This window comes from Canis lupus, chromosome 31, assembly GCF_048164855.1.
Source record: "Canis lupus baileyi chromosome 31, mCanLup2.hap1, whole genome shotgun sequence".
NCBI lineage: Eukaryota > Metazoa > Chordata > Mammalia > Carnivora > Canidae > Canis > Canis lupus.
This window is the reverse complement of record NC_132868.1, coordinates 39,607,923-39,623,292: the sequence shown is the minus strand read 5'-3', so window position 1 is coordinate 39,623,292 and position 15,370 is coordinate 39,607,923. Positions and strand designations below refer to the sequence as shown.

The following is a 15,370-nucleotide window of genomic DNA, read 5'->3' as shown; positions in this document are numbered from 1 at the left end:
GGGTTGACAATACTTCTTATATTGGCAACCAGGAAGGCTGATATGCTTTATCCCTCTGGTTCTACTCTTCTTTTTGGCTGGCCCTTCTACAATGCATTTACCAATTCCACTGGCTTTCCTCGGAGTGTAATGACTTTCCTTGTACTCTGTTAAAAATATATCCCCACAAATCAAGAAGAAGCAGATTCAGACTAAGTGGCTGAGAAGATTTACATTCTATTGCTAACCCAGTTATTACTCTGCTGAAAACCCCATAGCATCAATATAATGAATCCCTCAAATTCTGCAGCAAGCACAATTTTTCTTCCCAACCTCATTGGCTCCCAACTTTCTGCTTGACCTTTTACAATCTGTGTGCGGCGGAACTTCATTACAACCTTTTAATGATGCACAAATGGCACACAACACCAAGGTCACAGAAGATCCCAAGTGAAAACTTTTCAAACACCACTAGAATAGATATTGAGAACTCATTTAAGAGGCAGACTAACCTTATGGAGAAATCATATCTTAGGATTCAGGATGTCTCCCAAGGGCTTAGAATGCAAAATATTGACAACGTGATAAGTTAAATACCTTCAAAAAACCTCTTTTTAGAAGAAATGAACCTGATTTCTCAAGCTATATAAAAAGGCTAGGGATCCTAAATGGCTCCTTTGGTGTCCTATCTCAGTACTGGAAGGATAATAGCTTTAGAATTCCAACCCAGACAGGTTTCGTTATATAATTCACAACATTGGTGTAAGCTCAAGAAGCCAACACTTTTATATATTTTTTCTTATCAGTTTGAGCCAGAAAAAAAAAGCACCTCCAAATCCCATTGTAAAGTAAGTTAAGAATGTGAAAAGCACAAAATTATAGCATAGCTCTTCACATGATTGATTGAAAGTGGAGGAATCTTGAAGGCCTAGGAGCAAGCAAGTTGAATTCAGGACGGAATGGGATGTGGTAAGAAAGAAGAAGGGAGAATTTGATTCTTACCAGTAATCTCCTTCAGGAAGAATGAATATTTGCTTGAGGAGGAAGAGAGTAAAAGGAAAGAGCCTCAAGAAAAAGCTTAGTTCCACTTGCTTTAAAGCTTATTGCTCAAAGAGAGAGTGAAAGAGAACATATGATCTGGTTCTCTTTTTTGCAATTTTAAATCACTTGCAGAGTTGGTTCCCGTTTTCTCTTTTCCTATCCTACCTCTTCTTCTTCTTTCTCTATTTTTCACATCAATTCAAAAAGTCTAAGTTATACTATACATGAATGAAGCTGTGTGATCTGCTAGCATATGAGTTGGAGAGGACTGTCCAGGTTTAATCGGAAAAGGGGAAACAGTCCAATTCACTGCTCCTCCTCCTACTTTTGTCCCCCAACTCAAATTTTTATGATAGAGTATATACTGAGAACCATGTGAAAACTAAATGAAAAATAATGGAGTCTCTGAATTGAAGACACTCCCCACGCCCCCCCAATCTAACATTGGTAGTACCATGATGACCATACTCGATGCCTAAAAAACGCCAAGTAATTTCTACGGGTGCCTCTCCTCCAGTTCACACATCAAGCAGTAGTTTTATAGAGGGCAAAGATGGGAGTTCAGAAGCCACAAAAACTGATTCTAAACTCATGAAGGCCTTGAGCCCTTAGATGCAGTGTGTACATTGAAATAAGAATGTGGGTTATGTTGCCAATGCAGCCAAGTTCAAACCTCCAGCTCAGACACTTGTTAGCCATGTGAATCGGGCATAATTACTTCTGTGTCTCAGTTCCTTTCTGTCAATTTGTAATAGCACACAGAGCTAATCCATATAGAGTTTCTCGCACAGAGCTTGCTACTTAATGGATTTTCTTTAAATGGTAATGGTGATCGTCATAAAGCATATGACTTGACTCAGATATTGCAAGAAGTCATGGATGTTCATTTTCACCAAGAGGCTCGAAAGTTAAAAAATGACTATCAGCTTAAAGAGCAAGAATGGTTTTCTGCAGAAAAGGCCACCTGATTTGGTTTAACACAGTATTTTATGGGGAATAAAACTAGGAATAGAAGCTGATACATTTTTTAACCAATCCAAAAATTTGATTACTTAAGTTTCCCCCACACTCCCACCAAAACCTTTCTTTCACAGTAAGCTCCATTCTTTGCCATTCCTTCCCATTGGCACTGAAAATACTTCTATACAGCATTGTAACACACTATCTTTTCCATGCAAAATTGCCTTTGAGGGCCATGACGACTCATGGCTTTATTTCATAGTCTAAGTCAATGCTTAGTGATCCTTTTACTAGATTAACTAGCTGAGCTAGCCTGGGAAGAAATACTAGATTGCACCATTTACTCCATCAGGCTGTCTGCCATAGGCTCTGGATCCTATGCAGTATGACTGCTGGCAGCCTTGGTAGTGAGCACAGATGGAGAATAATTGAGGTGCTCAGTTAGCACCAGGCACATTGTGAAAGCTCGGAAAAGTATTAAACAGCAATGGGAAACTGTTCATATTCTCTCTTCATACAGCTGTTATACACATTTGTGAATATATTTGTAGCTGAGATTATTCACATTTCATCCTCAAGCCTGCAGGGTTAAATGTGAAAGACCTGGCATTTCCTTTAAGAGTCCTCAAAATCTTGTCCAAGAAAATGCTGAGCTTTTGGCAATAAAAATTATCTATAGACGAGGATATCAACAAATTAATTCTTTATGTATTTCCCCATTGAAATTTACTGCTTCAAAATCTTAAGAAAATAGTTTTGATTTCTGTAAGTAAGACATTGTTTTCGTAATAACTATACAAAGTACATGCCCACTTCTAAACCATTTTTACATACACTGGCAGAGGTAGGTCAGGTAAAATTAATAATAATAGATTTATTAATATTTTTGTTAATATTTAAAACATATGCAGGTTGATTTATGACAAAATCTTTAAGTTGTTTTTTTTAAATTAGCATTCATCTATTTACCTTTGAAATCTTCAACAAATATATGAATATCTACTTACTGAATTTCAGACAATTTGATGGGCCCTGGGAAATGGCAAGAAAGAGGCAGGCTGATATACATGAATCTCTCTATTAGTGCTGTAACATGGGACTCCTAATGCTCTTTTCCAAAATCTGTAAAAGTGAGATTCATCTGCAATGAGATGGGAAGTGTGTCCAATTCATGCACTTTTATCTGATTTAACTGAAACAGGTACTCTTCGGTACAAATGCTTCACTTTGCCATAAAATTTCATTACAGAAGGTGTCAAAACGGTGTACCAGTAAATGGAGTTAAAGAAGTTAAATTTTCATAACTCTAAAAAGTCAACTGTGAAAATAAAAACTGCCTCTCTAGCTAATTCCCCATACACAGACTGCTTATGCATGAATAATAATACAAAAGGCTCTGAACTCATTCACTTGACAAAGGAGGCATAAAAAATACTGGTAAATATATTCTTACCTGCCTTGTTACCACTTGCCATCTGTATTGTTACTGCATTCTACAGTCACTTCACTGCAAATGTAAAGAAATCATCTTAGCTACAACTCTTTCTCTCAAAATCACAATCAATGCCCTGGGATAATGCCAATCCACATCTTTTACCCTTCCTTCCACATCCGACTTCACAAAGATGCCACTTCAACATCCAACACCATCTCCTGTTTATTGTACAAGAGGTAGAGGGACTGAGCAAATTAAAGGAAATTGTTTACCCTCCACAAGCAGAGCCAGATCCATAATTATATACTCAGGGAGTTCAAACACTTCAGTTCCCTTGCCTGAAGATGCTTTCTTGGGAAGGTCACCCGTTTTGATGGAGTTATAAGAGGGATGCAGATGGAGAACTGAGAGGGGGAAAAAAAAGGGACTGCACCTGGCAAGTCAGATAACCACAACCAACTCTGAAAAATCAATAGTAGGTGTGATAGATGGTAGCCAGATTGCCCTCCCACCAACATCCACACCAAGGTCATGGTAGGATCAATGTCACTTTTAGCCAGAGCTGGCTTCTCGTGGTCAAGATAATATATGTGGAAGTTTAGAAGATTTTATGGAAGGGCATTCCTCAAATCCAGTTGCCAAGCAACTCATTTCTATGCCCTGTGGCTTCGTGAAAATTTTCACGTGTCTAGACAATTACAGTTTTTACCTTTCCCCCTGGCCACCCCTAGACCTGGGACAAGATTGCTAGCATGGGTTGCCAGGAGTCCCTGCTGCCATATTTGAGGTTCATCACCATGTCCACAGGTGCTGGCTTTTTTTTTGTTTTGTTTTGTTTTTTTTCTTGCTAAGGATTGTAGCAGTAACCCATGTCTAATTACCAGGAGGTTCCCTCCCTCCTACCAAAAACAGTGCCCTGACAGATCAACACCTCTAAATTCTGTTGTGATAAAAAAAAATACCTAAGTTATGACTTACTTCTCTTCTCCGCTAATTACAATCTAAGGGCAATTTAAAACCAATTAAGTTCTTAGGTTTTCTTTCCCCGGTCTGCCATTAATAGGCCCTGAATTACGAGAATATAAGAAGCTGTGGAACATCAATCTACAGTCACAATACTTTCAGTAGAATTGTCATGAAATCACGGAAGGATAACGAAATGATTGGATGTAATTAGGCGGGAGGGAAATAGGACCCAACTCAAGACGTCAATCAGTAAGTAATTAATCTTAAGGTAGAAAAATGGAAAAAAAAATACATATACGTGCCTTAAAAGCCATTTTATATAAAAAAAAAATCTATATTCCCCAGAGGAATGAAAGCAACCAAAGATGAATTAGAAACTCTTTATTACTAATTTGATCAAGTTCATGTTTACCATAATAAATGACAAGGTTTTTCAATTTATTAAAACCGTCTGAAAGGAGAATGGTTTCCTTTAGTCTGAAATGTAGCACTTGAGCTTACTGCAAATGACATACAGAAATTTAATGCTTTATTAAATGTTTCATGACAGGAAAATAAAAACAGAAGTGGCCATTTATCTTTGAGGAGTGACTATAAAAATCCCATTATATATCCCATTATATATACTGGTCTAAGAGAACGTCTATGGTGAGAGTTTTGAATTCTTCTTTCTGTTGGAAGTAAAGCCTCCTCCAATGAAAGGCTTATGATTTACTCATCTTTTAAGAAAATTATCACCCTGAATTAGTAGGAAAGAGAATCCAAATAGACTATTGGCTTAAATGACATGTGACTGATAATAACTTAATATGACCTATAATTCAAGAAAGAGAAAAAAATATTCCTAGAAGGAAAAAATTAAAAAAGATCTTCCAGTTCAACTTTCTTCCCATCCATATGAACTGCCTTCAGAATCCCCAGAACCTAAACTTGAAAAAGAGAGAAAGCAAACCCATTCTGCTTTTAGTAAGAAAATACATTTCAGAGAATGAAACACGAAGTAGGGGGGCAATCACAGACATGAAGAATCGCTCAATACCCTTATATACCTATGAAAAATACCCAAACGCATTTCTGGATAAATAGGCTCTGAGATGGCAGGGTTAGGGCTTGATTTCTGGGGATAGACCTGTGCTCCAATTCTCTTGCACAAATTACTTAATTCATTTAAGCTTTAGGTTCCTCACCTTAAAAAGAAGGTAATAATAGTATCCGCTTCATAGGGATGTGAGGATTAAATCGTAGAAGAGTCACATATAAAGCCCTGAGCACAATACCTGGCATGTAATCTGCTCTCAACACATATTAGTACTTACAGAAAAACACAATTTATACTTAGATTCTATCGGGACAGATACAACTGGCTGTAACCTACTTCTAACAGAGGCCAACAAAGCAAATTCAATGTCTGATTTTGCTGAATGGACATACCTGACACTAAGAATGTTGTGATTTTATTGATAACATTAAGAGGCAAAAAGTCAAGATTGGGGACAATGAATTATTGATGACACTTACGGGATGCATATAACGTGCCAAGTGAGGTTTAACTGTTTTACACATGTTAAATCATTAAATTCTCGTCAAAAATCTTGAGATAGTTTCCGTTGTTGCTTGTCTGGCTATCCCACCAGCTGTGTGAGGATGGGGATTATGTTTTAGGAGCAGGACAGAACAGAATACGTGGCATTCATTTGTTGCTTACGAGCTGTGAACTGAACACATGAATGAATCTTTCTAAAATGCCCCAAATCTTTAATGTTTTCACACATCCTACAAGTTAAATCCAAATGTTTCCTTCTCCAGATTTCTCTCTAGCTTTATCTGCCAGAGGCCCACAATTCTAGCTGTACAAGACAAGTCACAGTTTCTTGATCTGATCACAAATTCATGATCAATGCCTTTTTTTTTTTTCCCTTGCTGCCGCCTAAAATACGTTTCTCCTTCCAATGCCTACTACCTTCCTCTTCTTTCTCGGGCGTGTTCAAATACTGCTTCTTGAGTGAAATTTTCTCTATTTTCTTCAACAAGAATTAATACCTTCCTATTCTGTGTTGGCAGAGCCATTTATATGCCCTTTGGTCCATTTGGTGTTCATTTATTCAGTGCCCCCATGTTAAATGTCAGTGACGACCACCAAGCATTTTTAGACACTGGAGAGAGAAACAGGCCTTGGAGAAGTTCATACTCAGAAGAGTGAGCCGACTTGGTCAAATGCAAGTGATACAGGCAGAAGATGAGCAGAGTAGTGGGGCTTGGAGTCAAAGTCTTGGAAGGCCTTCTGGAAGAGGTAGCTTGACATTCTGAGTTTTGACAGGCAAGTCAGAGATTAGTCAGGAGAAGTCAGGCTCATTCCAGGAAGGAGACACCACAGTGGAATGGCAGAGGGTGGCACACAGTTTGCAAATTGCAACTAATTTAGAAGAGTGTTACTTAAAACTGTGATCCACCACCTCACTGGCAGACTGTCTGCGAGAAATAAAATCAGAGATTGGGAGTAAGCGAACAGAAACATTTATGGAGAGTTGACCCTGCTGTGACAGGAAAGCACCAGTGGCCTCGCTGTTGCCCTGAATATGGTTAGGTCAGTTCTTGTACTGTTCAACGAGGGCAGCCAATCCCATGTGGCACGAGCACCGTACTTGTCACCTGCAGGAGGCCCATGGACGTGTCCACTTGGATTAGAAGCAAAACAGACAAAAGCAACAGGTTGTACAACCCAGTTTGAGAAGCGCTGATTCAGAACGCCTGACGCACAGCAAGATGGGATGGCGAAAAACCAAGAGAGGGGAGGGAGGGCCAGATGATCAAGGGAACACGTTTATTATAGAATTCACTTAATCTATCCTTTAAGATCATGAACTCTTTGTCGATGACTGAGTTTAACTTAGGCAACTCTGTATTCCCCACAACTGTCCAGGTTTGTGCTGTCGAATACTTCTGAACACTGTTTGTGCGTGTGTGTGCCTTCCTGCATACTGACAGCCCAGTTAGGTTCCATGCAGCAGTGGGGACTTTTGTGATGCATTCGTCTAATCTGTCATTTTTCCACTTTGTTTGGTGACTTAGAGCTCCAAGCTAGCACTGGGGATAGTATGGCCATGAAATGGACCCTGTCTCTACTGTCAAGTTGTGTCAGTGGACACGGAGGAAGGAGCCATACCTGTAGTTCACAGTGAGGTCATACTTCGAATCAATTAGCCTCTAAAAGTTCCAGTGATCTGTTCGAGACTGCTTAAATTTCAGAAAGCTGTTCAGATTTGTATTGAACGGGACAAAAATATTTAAGAACTTTGGCATTAATATGTTCCCTATATCGAACATTTCAGAATTTTCAATAATACTAAAGGAAGGCAAAAATTCTAATCAATTTTAGGCAATGTTGTGAATTTTCTTTTCTGATAACTAGACACCCCAGGAAAAAGCAGCAAAATGAAACAAAGGAGGAACTGGAGAGGAAAGGTTGGGAGAGAAAGACAAAGCTTAGGGAACAGAAAAAGAGGTTATAGACAGATGGCTCCAGGGGGAGAAAAGACGAAAAAGGAGGGGCCAAAGCCGAGAGGGAAACAATTCTGTTAGCATTTGGAGCTCAATGATCATTGAGCTTTACCCACGCCCTATTGTTCTTTTTCCATACGTGAATCCATCAAAAACAATGACTTCAAAAGTGTACAAAGGTTTACTTGGAATGGTTTCAAATGAATAGAAGTCCAGGAAAGCCAGCTGAAAAAAAGTACAATCAATTAAGATGTCAAAACTGCATATAAATATGGAGCCAGTTTAAAATGGCACATTTAGAGTCAGTAAAATTGTGTTAAGACCATGAAGAGAATAGATTTAAAAAAAAATAACAATGATCACTCATCTTTTGCCTCACAGTTTACAAAATACTTTCATTTTCATCCTCATATTTGGTTATCATAACAACACCGAGATCTGGAAAAAAAGCAAGGAATTTTACTCCTGTGTTATTGATGAGCACACTGAAACTCAGGGATGTTGAGGAATTGGCCCCTCATTACATGATATTAAATCCTGAAGGCAAGAGACCCACCCAACTTTTTTAGCATCAACCTCAGGACACTTCCTTGCACACCCCGCCATCCTGCTACAAGGCAGCGTTGAGCTGATGAAATGCAGTAACTCTACAGAGTCCTACCCGTGCGCTTTGGGAATTGCACAAGGATAGGCATGGAGCACAAATAACCCCACTCCAAAATGGTTCTCCCCAGATAAGGCAGCAATTAGTTAGCTCTGAAACATTACTGCCACATCTGTTTCGTCAGAAGCATTTTTGATAGAGTGAGCCTTGCTGCTCCTCGCACAAAGCATTTGGCAATGCAATGCAATAATCCCTCCTGATGAAGCCAAATTGGGGGATCTCCTCAGAAGCCTACTGATTGTGAATTTCGTTGTCAAATCCACAGTACTGAAAACCTCACAGATCTCTGCCATTAATATCAGTGACACAGATGCTAAAACTGTACACCCTCTAATCGAAGCACCCAATTACCTCACCTTTATCCTACTAAGGGCTACTAAGATGAGAGTTTAAATAAATGATACAGTGATATGTTAGCCTCAAGGCTCCCCATCACATAAATTTGGTTAGTTCTGTTTGATTTTTATTGCCTTATTAAAATATACCTGTATATCACCCTACTTAATGCATTGAAATATGTGCTATAAAAATGCAGCCATTCACAAAAATGTATTCAAGTTGAAAAACGAGCAGGTCCCAGAGAACTTTGCTTCATGGCATTTATTTATTTATTTATTTATTTATTTATTTATTTATTTATTTCATGGCTTTTTAGAGTGTTGATGCTTATTTATCATAAAGTATGCATTCTAAAATGTATCCCTTGCTTAATTAAAAGAAAAGCCCATCAATTCTCTTGTTAACTCTTCAATGAAGTTCCCAGAGAAAATAATTAATATTCTTACTGAGAAAAAAGGAAAAGTATGCTATCAAAACATGCTATCAAAAGAGCCCAGAATAATGTCACAGTAAGTCTTACACATGTATTACAGATTAATGCACTGAATAACTGTGCCCCTATCCAACACATGTCCCCCCCTTTGGCCCAGCTTGAAACAATACTCTCATTTTACATTTCCCACCTGGAACATTCACAAACTGGTTCATAGGAAAAAAAAAAAAATTAGCCAGTGACATCTCAATATGAGTGTGAGGCTGCAAGTAAAAGAGGAACTTAACATCTTACTGAAGAGTTGCTTGGAGTTTGTGAGCCTCGAGCTAAGTGTTAAAACAGATTATGCTACATGAAAAACTAAATTTCTCCACAGAGGAAGAGGATCTTTATTGGCACTGGAAAGGCAGAGAACCCAAGTGTCTGGAGCTATTACTGTCAAGCACATAAATCTACATCTCTTTTCAATAGTATTGCATCGCATCTTTATTCAGACAAATGGAAAATTCTATCGAGCCAAAGCATAGGAAGCTCATCTGTCTGCCGGGGTACACTCTCCATCTGGGTGGGTGGGATAAAAACTTTATAACACAAAGCATAATTCCACGGTCTTTCCGAGGCTCTCACAGAAGTTGATGACACTTACTCTCGAGGAACATTTCCTTTCATTAGTTTGATCCCATTAGTTCTCCCCTTAACCCCAAGTTCCATGATTATCCCCTCCCTTCAGTTTTTGTGACATGCCCTGGTTTGTAAGCTTTTCAGTCCCATTCACGTCCTCCAATCCCTGAAGCTTCTTCCAGGCATCCGTGTAGAGTTGATTGCCGTACATAAGGGTAAGAGGAAGTCAGAGCCTTTCTGAATTGATTGTAAGAAATCTGCCTTGCAGCCAGTGAAGTCCGCTATAGCGAAAGCCGATGCACACAAGGCAAATGGGAGCTCTCTTCGGCGCAGGTGGTGGCTGACCAGCACACAAAGGAGAGACGGGAACATCTCATCAGCAAAAGCCCAGACTTGGCAACCCCTTGAGAGGGGACGTGCCAAATCTTCATTTAGTCTGTCTCTTAAATTGGGGCTACGAAATTGAATCCACTTGGGACTCTTCACAATTCAGCACCATAACACTGTTTAAGGCACCTGCAACTGGAAACCAGCTTTAGGGGAGTCACTTGACCCCATGAATCTTGGTTACTTTAGCTCAGAAAACATCCTTTAAGAGTAGAATCTCTAGTTTCCTAATACCTGGAACCCCAATATGTAACGAGCAGCAGCAGAGCCAGTGTGGTAGAACGAGAAGGTGGGGGCCTGGAGGCCCTCCTTCTTGGTTTCTTACGTCCTGCACTTGGCCATGAGGGAAGTCTGAGAAACATTGGATTCTCATAGAAGTTGGTCTGAAAACTCTGGGCTTGGCAATTTCATACACCCACCACATCCTAACCTCCTGTGAAATGCCCCTGCGGTTCCTAGGAATTGTACTGACCACATGCCTGCAAGCAGTACCAGAGGCATCCCTTGACAATGCTTCACTGGTTCTAGAATTCTACAACCAAACCTCTCCCAATATCTGACCTCTCAGTCCAGAGCTCTCTCCTCTCTGCCTGGAGTCCTCATGATCCACTCAGACACCCGGACAGCAGTAACACTTCTTTTTTTTTTTAAATTTTTTTTTAAATTTTTTTTTCCAGCAGTAACACTTCTGACCCTTAGAGCAATAAATAGCTCTAGTCCCCGGTTCACCATTAGAGCTTCCCTCCTCCCAATTCAAGAATGCTCCTCAACATTTCTTTTTTTGTTTGTTTGTTTGCTCTTGAATATTTCTGAGTTTACTCTAAAGATACTATGAGCTGAGTAAAAGAAAAATAAATCAATAAACTTTTGGTGAGGAAAGGGCCAAATAGCTGGGGTGATAAGGTTCCAGTAAAGGCCAGGGAAGGCCCTGGAGACCAACCTCATCCTTCAAATCACAGCATGGCCTCCTCTCTGCACCACGTTAGCTGTCAAACCGAGCATTGCTTATTTTATGCAAAATGATGCACTGTTTTCTAATGGTTTATCATAGACTTTCAAGCTGTGATAAATAGTATGTCAATCTGATCCATAATTATGCCGGGGAAAAAGCAAAAAAAAAAAAAAAAAAGTTTCACAATCCAAATTTTACTGAGTGGGACTTCACTCTTTTCATGGTCTTCAATGTAGGGATCAGCTAAAAACACGAGCCAAGTGTGATTTTTCAGGGCATTCCAAGTAGCTACCCCCTAGTATCAATGCCACAATAGCCTATAACAGCGCCCACACTTTGAATTCTACTCACTGACCTCTGGATCTAGAGAGCTCTAGTGATTAGTCTTTAAAATACCAGGCTATTCTATAACGCAGCTGTACGTAGAAGTATTGATCATTTTTGGTATAGAATTCAGCATGTACACCTATATGCATAATTTTTCCTATCCCTTTTCATAAGGGCTACGAACGGCCTCAAATTGTTATTTCAAACTTTTTTCTTCTTCTTAATACTGAGCAGTGAACCTAAAATACTCACTTTTTCTCTTGAAAGTATTTAAGGTAACATAGCCCTCTTTCATCATTCTTAACTCCTAAATGCATTATCCTCTTCTATTTCCCTTTTACTCAGAATCCTTCTATCAATATCTTTAGCCCTCACATTAAGCATCATATTGATTATCTAGCTTCTTTTTCTCTCAATATGCTTAAACAGTTCTCTCGTGTTGGCCTGGGCACATCCATCATTCTGTATCCTCTTTTATACATAATGAATAATCGTATTTACATACTGTCCAGTTCCAATGAATTAAAGCACTTTAAATTACTTAGGGGAAATATGTGTAATCAATTCTGACAGCATTTCTGAGACAGGTAGAAGCAAAACACCATAATCCATTTTTCCTAAGTAAGAAAGATGGCACTGGAGATAGGGAATTAGCCTTAGGTCGCGCTGTCATTTTCCAGTAGTTACAGACTGACATTCAATTGCTGGTCAAGTCTGTTAGCTCTCTCAGTCCTGCTCTGTCCGTTCCCCCTGCAGCTCTCCGGGTTCAGGCCACCTCGAGGACTGCCGTGCCCAGACTTCCTACTGACCTCCCGTCCCCAGACTCTCCCTGCTTGGATGCTGTCCTATTTTGTCCTGTCCATTATTGGCAGAGGTGTCTTCTTGAGGAACTTCTCTGATCATACCACTTACTGGCTCATAAACCTTCAATAGCTTCTTGTCACCCAGGAAATTAAATTTAACTTTTCTTACACCAGCATCTGAGGGTGTCAACCCAAACTTTTTCAAATATAGCAATGACTGCTCATATATACTCTCATACCCTACTTGACCAACGCATTACTAGCTCTTCCCTGAAAGCCTCAAACTTTCCCACTTCCAAGTCTTTGCCTATGCCCCTTCGGATACTCAGAAACGCTTGTCTCCTTTTTTTTCTGATCTGATCCTGTCACTTTGGGGATCATTTTGAATATTTTACTTCCATGAATTCCATCCTGGATCTGCTAGCTGTATGTAACCTATTTTTTTTTCAAAGGTGCAGAAAATTGTACTTGCCTTTTGGCATTTGTGATCATCTAATTTACCTTCTGTTTTGTTTTGTTTTTAATCACTTTTCATGGAATATAAAATAGTTTTTCAGGAATATAAAATTGTTTAAAGCAATAACCGTTTGCCTTATATTTTGCAAAACCTTCAGCGTTACTTAGGGTCTATAATTACGTTTCTAATAAAAATTCTGTATGTATTTATCTTGAATTCATTAATAGTATTTCATCATACTCAATGTATCCTATCCTCAAGTACTATTTTTCATTACAATTCATAAAATCATCATTTATCATTGTATTCTCTTTAAATTCTTGAACTCTATTTTTCTATATCACTGTTGTTGGTTCCCCTTTTTAATTCTTAATTAATTAAAATTCTTAATTCTTGCATTCCTTATGGATTAGCACATGCATTCCATTGATTGGTTCTTGTTTCTTACCCTATATGTATACCCTCAAGGAGAAATTCTTTTTTTGATAGCTCTACCTTGTGACACATGACACTAACCTCAAGGTTGTTTGTTGTTGTTTCAGCCCTGATCATTCTCTGTTGCCTTGATTCCAAATGACTGCTTAAAATTTCTGCTAGGATGTCAATTTATATGTAACTAAACTTAGTACCTCTTCCTCCAAGATTCCTTTCCATCATCTACACAAATGACTTCACCTCCCTTTGGCACATTAGGCCAAGATTTCTTCTCTAAATCACCTAATCAATCTGATCGTCTTCGTGTGCACGTGGGGAAACTAAAGCTTAGAAAGGGCATTCGGTGAGCCAAAATTACACGACACAACTGATCTGCAGATCAAGTTAATACTGAATCAGCAGCCCATCTGACAGGATGTCTTAAAACAGCCCTATGAAATTTGTCGTGTTTAGAACAATAATGTTGAGAATGACGACTCTCTCTCACAATGTTCTCTTCTTGAAGATACATAAAAACCATTTCTTTCCTTGCTGAGTTCTGAGAATAGATGGGTTGCTCCTTTTGCAATGGCTTTAGTTACACTTTGTGTGACAAACTTGATCATATCTCCTTACTGCCTTCTAGAAAGTTGATATTCCAGTTTTTGCCCACATATAGCAAGTGTGTAAGACCTCACAGCATCTATTTTTTGAACCCTAGCATTCCTTTTGGTTTTTTCCTCCTTTCTTCTTTCTTTCTTTCTTTTTCTTTCTTTCTTTCTTTCTTTCTTTCTTTCTTTCTTTCTTTCTTTTTTTTTTTTGGAGAAGGGGGTGGAGAGGAGCAGAGGGAGAGAGATAGAATCTTAAGTAGGCTCCACGTTCAGCACAGAGTCCCACACAGGGCTCAATTTATCATGACATGAGCCAAAATCAAGAGTCTGATGCCAAACTGACCAAGCCACCCACGTATCCCTCCCTTTTGATTTCAAATTACTTTTTCCTACCAATGTTTTCCTTTCACATAAATTTCATCATCTGTTTTAAAAAAATAACTTGTGAATTATATCTATTTTTGGACTATGTTGAATGTTTTAGGTGAATAAAACAGAATAAAACTATAAAATATATAAGTAAAATAGGATAGAGATTGAACTAGATATAAGGTCTCTAGGCTCCCAATAGCACACCATGACTTTTCTGGTCTTTCTTTTCTTTTCTTTCTTTCTTTCTTTCTTTCTTTCTTTCTTTCTTTCTTTCTTTCTTTCTTTCTTTCTTTCCTTTCTTTCTTTCTTCTTTCTTTCTTTCTTTCTTTCTTTCTTTCTTTCTTTCTTTCTTTCTTTCTTTCTCTTTCTTTCTTCTTTCTTTCTTCATTCTTTCTTTCTTTCTTTCTTTCTTTCTTTCTTTCTTTCTTTCTTTCTTTCTTTTTTTCTTCTTTCTTTCTTTCTTTTTCTTTCTTTCTTTTTTTCTTTCTCTTTTTTTGATATGTATTGCTGTGTACCTGTGTGTGTGTGTGTATTTAAGATTTATTTGTATATATTTGTATTTGTATATATATTATTAATATTTATTTGTATATCCTTCTATCAGCTTGCAAAATCCCCAAGGACAGAAATTGTCTTAAAATTTTTTTGGCAACTTTCTCAAGCAAATATAATAGTATGTGCATATGGCAGCAACTCAATAAGTGGATTTGGATGATTCTCAATCTTACTAAATCCTAACTCATATCTCAATTCTCAGTCACCATCTCACTTATATACAGAATTGTCTGTCTGACCTTGGCTAAAACTGTAATCCTTTACTTGACAGAATAGATATGTAATCTTAGGGTTTATTGTAAAATAAATTTCTGTTAATGGAATCTGGTCTTCTCCCTAACATGGGGAAAATGGAAAAATATGCACTTCATAAAAGTATATAAGGCAGCCAGTATTCAAAATTAGAGCAACACAATAATGTTTAAATGCACATTAATATTCAGAGTATTAGCGATATTGTTTTGTGCTTAATATAGGCTAAATATTGAAAACATAGTAAGTAGAAAAGTATGAAGAATCTCTGCTCCAATGAAATCTATTCTATTCTTTTTTTAGT

General features: G+C 38.2%; 1 protein-coding gene across 9 annotated transcripts in view; it reads right to left on the bottom strand.

The window, feature by feature from the left end:
* The window catches only part of NLGN1 (neuroligin 1), an 809,004-nt gene that overhangs the window by 198,146 nt on the left and 595,488 nt on the right, over positions 1 to 15,370 (bottom strand). The gene's annotated exons all lie outside the window — the stretch shown is intronic.